General features: G+C 31.5%; 1 long non-coding RNA gene across 1 annotated transcript; it reads right to left on the reverse strand.

The window, feature by feature from the left end:
- Positions 1 to 4: 4 nt before the first annotated feature.
- LOC111717216 (uncharacterized) lies at positions 5 to 955 on the reverse strand. The gene is made up of 4 exons (XR_002768717.1): positions 901 to 955; positions 622 to 633; positions 499 to 558; positions 5 to 50 (listed from the first exon to the last, which is right to left on the reverse strand). It is a non-coding gene; the product is annotated as an uncharacterized LOC111717216 (long non-coding RNA).
- Between the last annotated feature and the right edge of the window lie 14,533 nt (positions 956 to 15,488).

Consider the following 15,488-nt stretch of genomic DNA (forward strand, 5'->3'; position numbering starts at 1 on the left):
ATGATTTTTCATACAGGTAATAAATAATATCAGTACTCTTCATCTGTCCTCTAAACAATACATTGTTTTATTTGGATAAAATGTTAATTGTTTCTTTGATATTATCTACTATTTGATCTTCAGTAAATGTAACAAATAATGTGCAAATGAGACACCTAGCGACCAGATAATCGTGGTTTTTAAGTTCATTGTATACAACACAAATAAAAAATATTACAAAATATCAACTATTTGCTAATGAATAAGATTGAATTCAACATTTACAGGTTGTAATATCTGATTAATGTTATTAACAATTTATTATTTTTCAATTATAAATTTGGTACATTGGGCATTAATTGAATTATTTACGATCTGAGTGGAATAATACAACTCTATAAACTTGTATGGACGCTACGCTCTTAGTTATAAGACTTTTGTAACCATTTTTTTGTTAAAGACTCAACAGATGAAAATAATAAGTAGCGATCGATATATGTATTCTCTGGAGGAAATTACCTCATATAATCTTCGAGTCGACTTCCTGGGTTCTCTTTTATAACTGGAACTGAAGATAGTCTAAAACAATAAAGAGAAAAATACTGCTGACGAAACTAATTATCAATTATTTACAAAACATACCTGATGATCACTCTGGGAATATTCTTCATCTAAAAACTTTTTTTAAAGCAATATTTTGCCTTTTTACCCAGATAAGTTTAAAAATTTACAATTTTAAAAATGCACCAAAAAAGTCTGTAAATCTGAAAAAATAAAAAAATATTTTAATTTACATATATAATGTGCAGAGAAAAAATGCCTACAGAAAAACGATATGTACATATTTAAAAAAAAATATTGTTAATTATTTTGATAATTGATTCTTTTTATAATAAATTTTGGATGTGCCCTAGATTGAACCTAGTACAGTTGCCCAGTTCGGAGAGAAGTTCCAAAACTTCATCACAGTACGCCTACAAGTAAATAATGTTGACTTTTCTTAAAAATCATAACTCTTGTGTAAGAAACAGATTTTAAAAGTTTCCCCATTTTAGAGTGGATTTGCACATCTTTTTTGCAGAGAAAATGAGGCTTTACAAACAACTCTGAATTTCCAATCTTTATACCTTTGCAACCCAATGTCGTAGACCTTAGATATAAGGGACTGTATGCTAGAACAGGTTATCTGGTAATTAAAGGGACTGTATGCTAGAACAGTTTATCTGGTAATTAAAGGGACTGTATGCTAGAACAGTTTATCTGGATTTTAAAGGGACTGTATGCTAGAACAGGTTATCTGGCAATTAAACGGACTGTATGCTAGAACAGTTTATATCTGGTAATTAAAGGGACTGTATGATAGAACAGTTTATCTGGCAATTAAACGGACTGTAAGCGTAATTTCAATTGACCCTCACAAGTCGCATCCAAAGATGGCTATGTACGATTTACAACGGTACCCTTAAAAGCTTTGTCTGATCACAGGGGACATTAGTTCCAAAACTAACACTAGGCCCATTTCTAACACTGAGTGTTAGAAATGGGCACAAATTGAAAGACTGGGTTTTTGGGATCCCGCCCCATATTGAGAGTAAAAGTTGATAATAAAACTATAACCAACATTTTATTAAACATGACGAGGAAAACAATTTCCAATTTTAATTTTTTTAAATAAGTTCCTGTTATATTAAAGCTCTTGACCGTTTTCAAGACAATGTTTGGTTTTACATTTTTCGAACATATCCTGGATTTGAAACATTGTCGCGAGACAAAACCCAGTTTCCCGGTTTTGAGTATAACCCGCAATTCAAAACAAAACTCACTTTCATAACTTACAAAATAAATCACTGTGAACAAAAATTATCTTATGAAGTCTAAACTAACTTCTGAATTATTTCCAGAATCTAAGTTTCCACATTTTATCATTAAATTAGAGAATATCGATGATTTATTTTCAAGCATTTAAAACAAACAGTTTCCCGCATTTCAAGTTAAATCTATGTTGTAAGAACAAATGATATTAATATTTTGATTTCTAAATGCTTTAATGATTTTTAAATTATAAAAGAACAGTTTGTTTTTATTTCCTATTTTGTTTATATTTTACCTTATCAAAAAATCTTGTTTTGTTTCATAAATGCGTAAATGCTTGAAAATTGACATTGATATGAATTCCGGTAATTGTCTCAAAACCAGGATATGTTCCGAAAACGTGACATGAGCTGAAATCCGGTAATTGTTTCAAAATAGGGTGTTAGTTTTGGAACTATTATCACCTGGATCAAGTATAGATTTGTTTTTTTAACCTGTTTATTTTCATTTGTTTGTTCTCTGCAAAAGTGACTTGCGCATTTCTTGGTTATAAGAAGCAATGGAGAAACTAAACACTCTTTGAGTCAGAAAACTGATGGCTTTTTTTTCCACAGTTTTAATCAGATTAAAGTTTTATGGGTAATGTTGTAAATCGGACATTGCCATCTTTGCATGAAGGGTTATTTGAAATTATGCTTACAGTCCTTTTAAGAAATCTAATCCCTTCAATGAGAAAAAAATATATGTTAAAATGTTTGGTAATTGTCATTCGGTCTTTTGAGAAACCCTGATTTTCTAATCAGAATATCTTTGTGACTCGATGTTGTGAATATTTGATATTTCAAAGTTAGACTATCAATGATAAAACGAAATTTAAAGTTTGAAATTTCTAAGGTTCACAACATCTGGTTGCAAAGATACAAGGATTAGAAAATCAGAGTTTGTGGCAAAACTCAATTCCTTTGTACATTATATTTTTCAACTTGGGAAAAAGTCAGTTTTGGAATGTTCTTTTAAAATAGAGAATTACCTATTTGTAGTGTTAACTGTGATGATCCAATACTTTTGAGAAGTTTTATCAAAACAAATAAAAATATCTCCTCCTTGTATCTTCTGTGTTGTAAAAAACAAACCTTAAAAAAAGTTTTTTTTATTTAAAGAGAAAGTTTGCGAAACCTGAACTTATGATTTAAAGAGAGTGTTTACAAAACCTGAGAGTAAGAAATATATATTTGAATTATGAATAATGGAATTGGTTTTTTGCCGCAAACTCTGATTTTCGAATCTTTGCAAGTTGCAACCCAATTTCATAGATATTTCAAAATATGAAGTGTGCTATCTCAAATGATCTAAGTTTGAAATATATCCCCATCAAATTTAAGAACCTGGAATCTGGATTAGTTGTAAAAACAAGAAAAAGACCTAAAATGTTCTAAACAAGAAAAAGACCTAAAATGTTCTAAACAAGAAAAAGACCTGGAATGTTCTGAACAAGTAAAAGACCTGGAATGTTCTGAACAAGAAAAAGACCTGGAATGTTCTAAACAAGAAAAAGACCTGGAATGTTCTAAACAAGAAAACGACCTGGAATGTTCTAAACAAGAAAAAGACCTGAAATGTTCTAAACCAGAAAAAGACCTGGAATGTTCTAAAACAAGAAAAAGACCTGAAATGTTCTAAACAAGAAAAAGACCTGGAATGTTCTAAACAAGAAAAGACCTGGAATGTTCTAAACAAGAAAAAGACCTGGAATTAGGGATGTTAACGTTTTCATTTTTGAAAACGACGACGAAAAATCGAAAACGAAACGATCGCTTTTAAAAACGGCCGTTTTTTTAAAAGTTCGTTTTTTAAGAATGGTCGTTTTTATAAAATTCGTCGTTTCGTTAACGATTGTTACCGACGACCCTTCGTTAACGATAGTTAGCGTCGAACCTTCGTTAACGATCGTTAACGACAACCCTTTCTTTAACAATCGTTAATGAAGAGAATAAACCGACCTGAAGGGCATCTGTACTTATTATTGAGTAGTTTTTAAGAAAATATCAAGAAGTTTTAACTCCCCCACAACTGTTAAACTTCATGTAAGACGACATTTAATAAAGTTGCATGTAATTTTTTTCCAAAAACGACCGTTTTGATAAAGTTCGTCGTTTCGTTAACGATTGTTAACGACAACCCTTCGTTAACGATCGTTAACAACAACCCTTCGTTAAAGATCGTTTACATAGTTGTCAGTAAAATTTTTTTTTAAACAATCGTATAAAAAACGGTCGCAAATAGTTTTAATAAAAACGATCGTTTTCAAAAACGATCGTTATTCGTTTTTTAAAAGTTCAAAACGAGTGGGTCGTTTTTAAAAACGATAGTTTTTTCCGAAAACTAAACGAAACAAAAAAACGATCGTTAAAGGATCGTTTACAAAAACAATTAACAACCCTACCTGGAATGTTCGGAAGATCAAGAAGAATATTAGAAATTTCTGTAAAGGGTTGAAAACAGCATCTTCTGCTGTCAAGCTGACCCTAGGCTCAAATATATAGTTAAAGAAACTGTTGACGAAATTTCAATTGATCCTTCCTTAAATGAGATATATGCCGGATACAAAACTGATCTGATCTTTGGTCTGATCCTCGGATTAAACATATCTAATCTGATTCGGAACAGTTTAGTCATTTAGAGGGACTGTTAGTGCGATTGCAAGAGAACTTTCATTTAAGATTACATTAACCGACTCATACATTTTAAACTTTTATCTGATCAAAAATGTTGAAGATATTGTCGTTTCTCTGGGGTTGTTAGTGTAAGTTTTGTGAATTGGTCATTGATGTCTTTGCCTTGTAGGTCTCTTGAAACTACGCTGACAGTCCCTTTAAATAAAAATGATATTTTGTAATTGCAGAAATGATTATATTTTAATCAGTTAAAAAAAGTACAAAATATCTCCAGCAAATGAGGAGTAGTCGGTGTTAGCCAAATCTTACAAATCATTCGATATATGATTGAACTTTTTTTGATCCGAATGGTTGAACATAAAGTTAGGACTTCCTGCAACAGTTTGGTGAAGTGAGAACCGGAAAACTCTGGAAAAGGAAGACGACTTTCAGACTATAGTTATGATTTTAAATAGTCCAATGAACATGAGACAACTGTTTTCTATGTAACAACATCAAATACCTCTATGTATTGCTTTAATGTCATCTTTCTTTCTCATAGTTTTCTGATTCTCACTGTATAAACAAGACCAAATTTAATGAATTAAGCAAAAGGTCGACTTTAAATTATCATCCTTTGTGGAGTTTATATATATGAATATTAGCTGAAGTGCCCGGCGTTGCAAGTGGAATTTCGAAAAAAAAACTTTGAAATTTGTTTTTGAATAAAAAGCTTTAATTTTGACTTTGATTGAAAAGATCAGGATGTGTATTATGACATGCGAAAAAGTAAAAGTCGTAAAATCAAAGGTGCATAGGTTTCTAGGGGTGATAGTATTAAAATACAAAAAAAAATATCTCTAAGTTGATGAACTAGTTTCAGAAAAAGGGGGGGGGGCAATTCGACACTTTGTTGCACCAAATTTTGTGTAGGCTGCATTAGGTTATACAAATTGATATAAGGGGATAAAGGTTTGCATACAGGTAGGGATGTTGCCATCTTACTAGATCACAAAGAAAATTTGGGCTCGGAGGTCATCTTCCATCAAAAAACAAGGTTTTGCCGAAAAACCGAAAACGACTTGCACCTGATTTTCACAAAATGATCATATTGGGAGGGGGCCACATTGCCCATAGATGCACTTAAAGACGCTATGCGCCCAAAAATTCGTTTTGTGTCACCCTAATGTGAAATGTCTGTATGCATTGTAAAAATGTCGTTTGCAATCCCTTTAATTTGCAATCCCTTTAATTTGAAATTTTAATCATGAAATACCTCTTGAGTAGGGTTTTTATCTGCTACAAGAGGTCTCTTCTCTCCCGGCATAACACCAACATGACATACTTTTTTTACATTTTCAAACATTTTAACAGACAATTTTATTTTTCCAATGCTTAAAAAGATGTAACTTTTAAAATATTGGGGTTTTAAGCTTTACATTTTTTTACGTGATCTTTTATAAAAGGTTTGCATGGCAGGTTAAATCTTGACTGTTTATCTTGATAAAAGGTAAATTTGAAATGTTCCTATTTCTGTGTTCAGGCTTATCTAAAACAAAATCACTATTAAACTGTTAAAATATTAAAATGACATGTTACAGGACGTGCTCTAAAAAGCCAAAAATAGCCAAGGCATATGCAGCCGGTTTCTGCAGTTTGAAATTATTTTCGTTTTGGTCCGTCATTAAACAATTTTTCTTTAAAACGCATTCACCGAAAAGAATGTACAGGGTGTCCCACGAAAGATGAGAGTAGCAAGACGACTTTAAGGTCGTCTTAGATCTTAAAATAATTTACGATCTTTATTTGAAAACCAAATCTTAGAAGTAAACTTTTAGAGTTACTAGTCACCAAATACCCCTAATCTTGGCATTTCCAAAATGTGGTTCAGTGCCTTTTTAGTGCTCTCAATATTCCAAAGATATGATTCATTTTGTTTAGATTTCGACAATTTTGTTTTCATTTAATAAAATTGAAATCTTAACGAAATTCTTAATATTGACAGTACAAAAAAGGCAGACCACATTTTGAAAATCCCAGAAGAATTTTGTGATTATTGTTTCAAGAATCAGACAGGTGCTTGTGGAAGACTGTGACTACTGAATGTCTTTAATAAATTCACAGATCAAAGACGACTTTCAAATCGTCTTGCTATGACTGTCATGTTTCGTGGGACACCCTGTAAAGACAAAAAATTACGTTCAATTGGTATATTGCGATTAAAAAGTTGCTGGACCGAACTGTTATATCTGCGTACCCTGTGTACGCCACTGGCTGTCCTTAATGACCCACATTCCTTTTTAATCTCAATACTCTCACCATGATTAAGGGCGGGAGCCTGTATTTTCCTTTGTGAAGATTGATTTGAATGTCGTCTTCTGGAACCTTAAATTTTCCCTCTACCAATTCAAACTAAATGTAAAAAATGTAAGAAAAAATAATAAATGCATGAAATTATTCAATACCGTCTTTTTGATGCCGTGGACCCGTCTTTCAAGTTCATCTTCTAGTGGCTCATACAATGTTTTTCTAAACCTTTATATACAATATATACAATGAAATAAATGCAAAACAAAAACATGAGATGTCCCAGCAATAAGTATAGGGTTCCCCATACAAGATGGGACTTTAGCGACAATCCATCCAGCATTATCATTAGAAGTTTTATTTGATTATTTATTGATAATTTCTTGTTGATCAACGCCTATTACGCTATTTTCCCTTGCAATTTCAGCAATTTTTTTTGCACATTTGTTCGTGCAATATTTGCTGATTTTTGCCGCGGAATTCGCGCATTTTTTCTTCAAAAGGTATGCGCAAAAATGCGGAATTTGAGCGGAAAAAAACAAAAACTTCGCGTAAAATGTGGAAGTTTCCAGAAACGATTTTTCCGTTCTGCTGAGAAAATATTTACAGTGGTCGGCGTTTATATCAACTAAATGAAGACGACATTATATTAAAGTTTTGATTTTTAACAAGGTTTTCTCAAATTACAAGTTTTTGTGTATTACTGCTGTTTAAAAGCTTGACAAAAATTGAAAGTCGGTTTCCTTGTATTGATATATACGACGACAACTACAGGTTGCTTGATTTTCAAACCAGGTTCAAGAACACAGGGAATCATCAAGTTAAAAGATTGAATACAATTCGTTCAGTCTCTGAGATCCCATTCTTTAAGGGTAACCCTATACTTAACCTTAAAAATTGACTAATATATTTTTAAAAAATTGGAAATAGGTAAAGGGAAGATTTAGAATAACTTTTCAATTAAAGGGACTGTAAAGGAAAAATCAAGTGACAATGATACTGTACTGCCATTGCTGGGAGTTCTGATCACGTGACACGGATGAATTATTAAATTAGAATTAAAGGAAAAATTATTAAATTAAAATAATAACAGAAGCAAAGCGAAGTTTTTCAGGCTCCTCTTGGATATCGTTGTTTTCTGTGTGCGCATTTGCTGAATATGATCTGGTTTAAACCTACGATTTTTATACAAAATTTTTCACATATAAATTTTCGTAAAAATTTGACACAGTTTTTTTTATAAATTTCTTGAGACAGGAACATCAGATAGAACTCTTATAGGTCTCAAGTAACTCCTAAAATTTTTAGGTTTCAGCCTATACCCCCTTTCATTTTTCCTTTACAGTCCCTTTGAGAACAGTGCCATAAACAATTTACAAACCTCAAAAACTTTTTTTGTCGAACCATGTCGTAGACTAACTTCGGTAGTATTTATGCTGAAATGTGCTGCAGTCGCGTAAATGATTTAAAACCTCAGGAGATGAATATTTTTAACTTGATATAGATGCTACCGTTTTCAATCATTGATGGCACTCCTTAAATAATTTGACTGTCGCTTATTTTTTCTTTAACTTCACCTGAATTTAAAAAGGAGGTCAGAGTTTTGGGATTCAAGAAACGCTAAAAGAGTTTTTGGTGATCCATCCTCGTTAAACCTGATTCATTTAAACATAATTCGTTATCCATCCTCATTAAACCTGATTAATTTAAATATGATTTAAGATCCATTCTCATTAAACTTGATTCATGTAAATATAATTTAAGATCCATCCTCATTAAACCTGATTCATGTAAATATAATTGATGATCCATCCTCATTAAACCTGATTCATGTAAATATAATTGATGATCCATCCTCGTTAAACCTAATTAATTTAAACATAATTGGTGATCCATCCATGTTAAACCTTTTTATAATTTTGAATACCCTTCAATTAAAAAAAGAAAAAATCTTCGATTTTTTTTTTGTTTTTGATGCAACAAAAAGATGTGGACAAAGCATTGATCTCCATCTCATGCAGACTTACAGATTAATTTAGTTCCAACCTCTTCGATATACTTTAATTTAAGGATCAAGCATTAATCCAAAAATTTAAAAATGCCCACATTTGATGTCAATATCAACCGTTAAACAAGTTTTACAAGACACACAAAAGTTCTGATCGCTGTGCGTAAACCTAATATTTGAATAAGGAAATTCTACTACGCACCTTGAGGTCGACATTTTGGAACAGCACTGTAGCCCGTATCAAGACGGAATTTATAAGTTTACACCTGATAAAAAGTATATTTGTATTGGAGGTGTCTCAGCGGCTCAATTCTCATCAAACTAAGGTATAAAACTGCACGAAAGATTGAAATCTTTTATAAGTTTTTTATTCAAACTTCTTTAATTAAAGAGCTATGTGAGAAGAATAAAATTGTTTTGGATTGCTAATCTATAACCGAATAAGTATGCTTTCCTCCTATAGTCCGTAAAATCAGAACTAGAGGAGCAACGAGATCACAAAGTTATATCAATAATGTCAATTGAAGTTGACCTTCTCCTCCTGGTTAGTTTGCAGTGGCTTACCGGGATATCCTACAACAGTCAGTGTTTATATCAATTCAATAAAGACGACTTTTAATTTGATAATGCTTTCATCCCCAAACAAGCCTTTTTCAAATTGCAACTTTTACATTGTAAATAAAGAGAAGCTGCTAATTGACAGCTCCTATTTATTTACATGTAAATAAAGAGAAGCTGCTAATTGACAGCTCCTATTTGTTTCCATGTAAATAGCNTAAATAAAGAGAAGCTTCTAATTGACAGCTTCTATTTGTTTATATTGTAAATAAAGAGAAGCTGCTAATTGACAGCTCCATTTGTTTACATGTAAATAAAGAGAAGCTGTTAATTGACAGCTCCTATTTGTTTACATGTAAATAAAGAGAAGCTGCTAGACAGCTTCTATTTGTTTACATGTTTATGTGGCTCTCATGTTTAAAAGCAATTGGTAGAAATCAAAATTAATATAGAAAATGTTATTAATATTTAACATTAACATTTAACAAGGATGAGAGGTAAATATCCTGATATTTGCGTATACTACCATCTATCTCTTCTAGTAGTAAATGAGTAAAAGTGTAGATTTACCTGGGGATTAAAATATTCAAAAGTTAATACCTCTAAACAACAACTTTATCTCTTGTGTCCTTGTCATTAACTGTCAGTGTCTGAGGAGAATTTGAACCAATATCTTAGTTTATCAACACAACAATCAAAGCAGGTGTTATATACAGGGTGTCCCAAAAAAACATGGGAATTCAGTGACGAATTTGATATCGTCTTTGATATGAATTAGCATTGTAATACCTAATTTCAAAAGCCATAATATTATTATGTCTTCTAGAGTTTATTTTATCAAAATGGTAAAATACTGCAAAGATGTGACTACAATGTCAAGATGAACAGTGAAGACGGACAAGTTTACTCTTTTTGTATACTGCAATTTTCTTGTTTTACTAAGTACAACCGTATACAGTCAAAACATAAACAAACAAAATGTGAACATAGCAGACGAAACTCTTACAGATTACATCTTTCTCAGTAGGTATCACACTAAATCAAAGAATTATTTAAAAAGACGATATCGAATTCGTCACTGAATTCAATATCGTCTTTGTTATGAATTAGTATTGTAATATCTGATTTCTAAAGCCATAATATTATTATGTCTGTTAGAGTTTATTTTATGAAAAAGGTAAATGGCTGTAAAGATGTGTCTATAATATCTCCGCAAGATGAACAATGAAGACGGACAAGTTTTTACTCTGTTTGTATACTTTAGTTTCCTTGTTTTACGAAGTACACCCTTTTCTGTCAAAACATAAACAAACAAATTGTAAACATAGCAGACGACACTCTTACAGATTACAACTTTCTCAATATGTATCACTATACTAAATCAAAGAATTATTTTAAAGGAAGATATCGATTTGTCAGTGAATTCCCAAAGTTTATTGGGACACCCTGTATCTACAGTAAACACCAGCTGAACTAACCAGAGTTAGATGTATTTTTTTCAAGTCTAAGAATCCTTGATGCTTGTACATGAATTCAGAAATCTTCAATCATAACAAATCTTTGTTTCGTTTAAAGGGAGTGACCGGCTATGAAAAGTAGTTGAACTGAATATGCAATGTTGTGGAAAACTTCTTTCGGATTCATTTGAGACATATTAAACTTTTAAAAGATCTGTAAATCCTGAGTTTGAGCGCAAATTCGGTGTTCAAAACTCCTACTTTGGGGGTGGAAACGTTTTCAGAATTAGTTTTTTTTTAATTATTAAATAACGACGACATAAAATGTAAAAATGTTATCATCGAAAATAAGTAATCTTGTTCAATTATTAGTTTCTATTTTCTCATTATTCACAAAGATTTTCGCAGATTTTCTAGAATTATTATTGTAAAGACAACATTTAAAGAATTTGAAGAAATCTGCGAATAAATTCAAAGAAAAAAAGAAATTTAATATAATAATGAAAACGAAATAATCGATTTCAGCATTGATGTATTGACAAATTTCTTTTGAGAAATATGTTCCTAACCATCTAATTAGATTACTTTATAATTTTTACTTTATTTTTTGATGTCGTTATTTAATAATTTAAAGAAAACTCATTTTTAAATCGTATCCACCCCCAAAGTAGAAGTTTTGAACGTAGAATTTTTGCTCAAACTCAGGATTTACAGATCCTTAAAAAGTTTAATATGTCTCAAATGATTCCGAAAGAAGGTTTCAACAACACTGCATACTCAGTTCAACTACGATACATAGCCGGTCACTTCCTTTAATTGCGTTCTGGTCCACCATTTAAAAGTAACATAGTTTTTTTCTACGCTTTTATTAAAATCGCATCCGCAGACAAAAAAGTGATCAAATTGTAATTAAAAGTACGTGAAAGCTTGATGGAACAACAAGGACCGAACTGCTAAATCAGTATATAGACAAATATATACAAATTACGATAGCGTGCTTATAAATATTCTTTTTAAAATTCCCAAAAAGATTTAAGAAATCACCAAATTAGTATCCTGAAGATTGCATAGCATAAACCAAGGAGAATTGAATTTAATTCTCCTTGGCATAAACCATAATGTTGATACAATAAAAATTCAAATAATGTGTTGAATACCGCTTTTCTTATCCTTATGCATATAAGATTATTAAAACAAATAAATAAATCACTTAATGTTAAGACTTTTTATAGAGTTTTCTAAACTTAACTTTACATTTTAAAAATAAAATATCTTCTTTAGTAAATAAATTACCTGAATATTATCATAGGAATTCAAAGTTTTAAAAGTTAGAACTTTATTTACAAACAATTAAAATTAGTATACAAAATAATTTTCGTTTTTAAAATGTTAACACATTTTCAAATTAGCATAATTATTATTGAAAAATATATTCTAGGATTTGTACTCTTTTAGTAATTCAAAATAATTAAAAGGTAAAAAAATCTTAAAATTCTGTTTTAGACTTTTCATGATTTAAATTTACATTCTAAAAACGTTAAGTTGAATACACAGTTTGTTAATGCAACAACATTGTATGTATATGTATAAATATGAAATTGTAGTCGTAAGATATAAATAAGTCTGAGAATTGTTTTTGACAGCAATAGATCTCGGATACAGTGACACTGACCTAAGCCTTGAAATCTACTCTGCTCCATTCTGCCTCCATTCTTCCCTTCCTTCTATTATATACCCTCCAACTTTTACTCTCATTCTTCATTCTCTTTGGACGTTATTAACTGCTACTTGAGGACTAGAGATGGACGCGTTTCTTTCGTTTTTTTCGATCGTTCAAAAAAATTTATTTCGTTCATTCCCGGAATTCTTGTTTATTTCCCAACTGTTTCGTTCGTTTTCTCACTTAAAACGAGAGTTTTTTCAAAGTTTGTTCGAGAAAATCGTTGTTTTAGTAATGTTCCAAAAAAGCGTTCGTTCAGTGAAAAAAAACGATATTTTTTCAAGTTCTTTTGAACGATATCAAAAAATATATTTTTTTCGTTTGTTTTGAACAGACATTTTTTTATTTCTCTGAACGATCCAAGTCGTTCGTCCATCATTCGTTTTTTCGTTTGTTCACAAAAACACTGCCCATCTCTACTTTTAATTCAAGAACCCTATCTTCCCCTGTTTTACATGTTACTGATAATACATTATATCTTCTCTAGATTCTTACCTCGCTCGGCCCAAGGATGTAGTGTACACATCTTTTGTACTGCAGTGTACTGTCTCTGGGCGGTAATGTAAACACAAGACGGATGTCAAAGCCTGACATGGGATACATCTTTCACATAAAAAAATCAATGAAATATTCTGGTCATATGATGTGAATTATAAAAATTATCAAAATTTAAGTTTTAACCTCCTTGGATACTAAACGAACACTGATGCATCTAGTCTTACTCTTGTTTACAAATTCCGCCCAAAGAGAACTGGTTTCAATATGTACGCAGAGTATACACGACCGCAATTAACTTTCCTTGCATTACATCCTTGGCTGGGCCCAACAAAGTATAACGTTTTGTCTCATTTATCGAATAAGAACAAAATTCTATAGTAATTGTTTCTGTTGTGAACAGTTTATGGTATTCTTTACACAAAAGTTTGTTCACAATAATAAAGAATTTATAGATAGTATTTTATTCTTCTTTGTGGATAGACAGTGCCAGAAATTCGGTTTTGTCCTCCTCCTGATTTTAGAAACAGTTTTTAAAAATATTATTTTGCATTTAAACCAGGTTTTTTAAGGAACTGTCAGCGTAATTTAAAGTGACCCTCCATACAAAGTTGGCAATGCCCGATTTACAAAAAACTTAAACTTAAAAACTTTGACTAATCAAGATATCAATCTTTATAATTATTTTGAATTGAGGTTTCTCAACTAAAGTGACTTTCGCATTTCTGCTGCATAAAACATTTTGGAATAATCAGATTTAAACATTTATCAAACTAAACAAAGGACATTTCCTTTCTCATTATTGATCAGATAAAGGTTTCAAGGGTTCCGTTGTGAATCGGGCATTGTCGTCTTTGCATGGAGGGTCACTTGAGAGTGTGCTAACAGTCCCGGGCATGATGGCTCAGAACAAGGACATTATGGCTCAATAACTAGCAATATGGCTCAGTACACTGGCAATATGACTCAAACACAATTCCTTACTGTCAAAAACATTTTTGATTTTTTAACAAAAAACTGGTTTCCTCGTAGTCGTCAGGTAAACCTCTATACCCAGTGTCCAGGTGTACACCGCCAGCCTAGAGGTCAACTCATTAATTTATCCATTCCTTTCATTCATCAATCAATTAAAGTTAAGTTAAGTTGGGGGTAAATATAATTGATGATCCATCCTCATTAAACCACTCCGTCGTCTCCGAACGGATTCTTAAGTGCCTCTGCGACCTTAAGATTTAACAAATAATGAGAAAATATCAAGCTGCAAAATTATATCAAAATTATTGATTCTTTAAAAATTGATAAAGGTATTTTCTGTTATTTTTACCAGCATGTTGGCCAGCCCTTTACCTATATTTACCTTAAGCCAGCCAACAAAGAAAATAAACTTGAAAACCAGGAAGAATGGAAAATATATATCAGCACCTGCGCTTGTCTCTAGCACCTAAAATTTAGTTATGAAAATTCGAAACAATCGTGATTTTGTTTAGCCTATGTTACCCCTCGGGCTCCCATGGGTTTCCTTAAACAATTTAAACCAATTCCAATATCTCACCAATCATTATATTCTTAACAATCTGTCTGTAATTTCGAGATATCTCACAAATCATTATATTCTTAACAATCTGTCTGTAATTTCGAGATATCTCACAAATCATTATATTCTTAACAATCTGTCTATAATTTCGAGATATCTCACAAATCATTATATTCTTAACAATCTTTCTGTAATTTCGAGATATCTCACAAATCATTATATTCTTAACAATCTGTCTGTAATTTCGAGATATCTCACAAATCATTATATTCTTAACAATCTGTCTGTAAATTCGAGAAAAATCGTTTTATTTCGATATTAAACTGCATGTAATGTTAGGATACCTTCATCCATTAAAGGGTTATCCACAAACAATGAGAATAGATTAATATATTCTCTATTCTGTGCATACATAAAAGGAGACATGAAATGAACTCTTCATATGACTGTACTGTACTGTACTGTAATGCACTTTACAGTACTTTACTATACTGTACTGTACTGAACTGTACTGTACTGTACTGTACTGTACTGTATGTACTGTACTGTACTGCACTGTACTGTACTGTACTGTACTGTTCTGTACTGTACTGTACTGTACTGTACTGTACTGTACTGTTCTGTACTGTATTGCACTTTACTGTACTTTACTGTACTGTACTGTACTGTACTGTACTGTACTATACTGTACTGTACTGTACTGTACTGTACTGTACTGTACTGTACTGTACTGTACTGTACTATTCTGTACCTGGTTCCCAACAAGCCCAGCCAGAAAGTAAACATACACAGCTAGATGTACAACCTGAAATATGAGCCAGGATATTATAAAACCAGATTCAATAAACATTGTTGTATACGATATCAATTTTATTAACGTACGATATTCCGTTGTTAACGGGTTTTTTTGCAATTAACGGCATTAGTCGTTCACAACTTTTCGTTAACTGTCAAATCCCTAAAA

Source organism: Eurytemora carolleeae, unplaced genomic scaffold (assembly GCF_000591075.1).
Source record: "Eurytemora carolleeae unplaced genomic scaffold, Eaff_2.0 scaffold2430, whole genome shotgun sequence".
In the NCBI taxonomy this organism is placed as follows: domain Eukaryota; kingdom Metazoa; phylum Arthropoda; class Copepoda; order Calanoida; family Temoridae; genus Eurytemora; species Eurytemora carolleeae.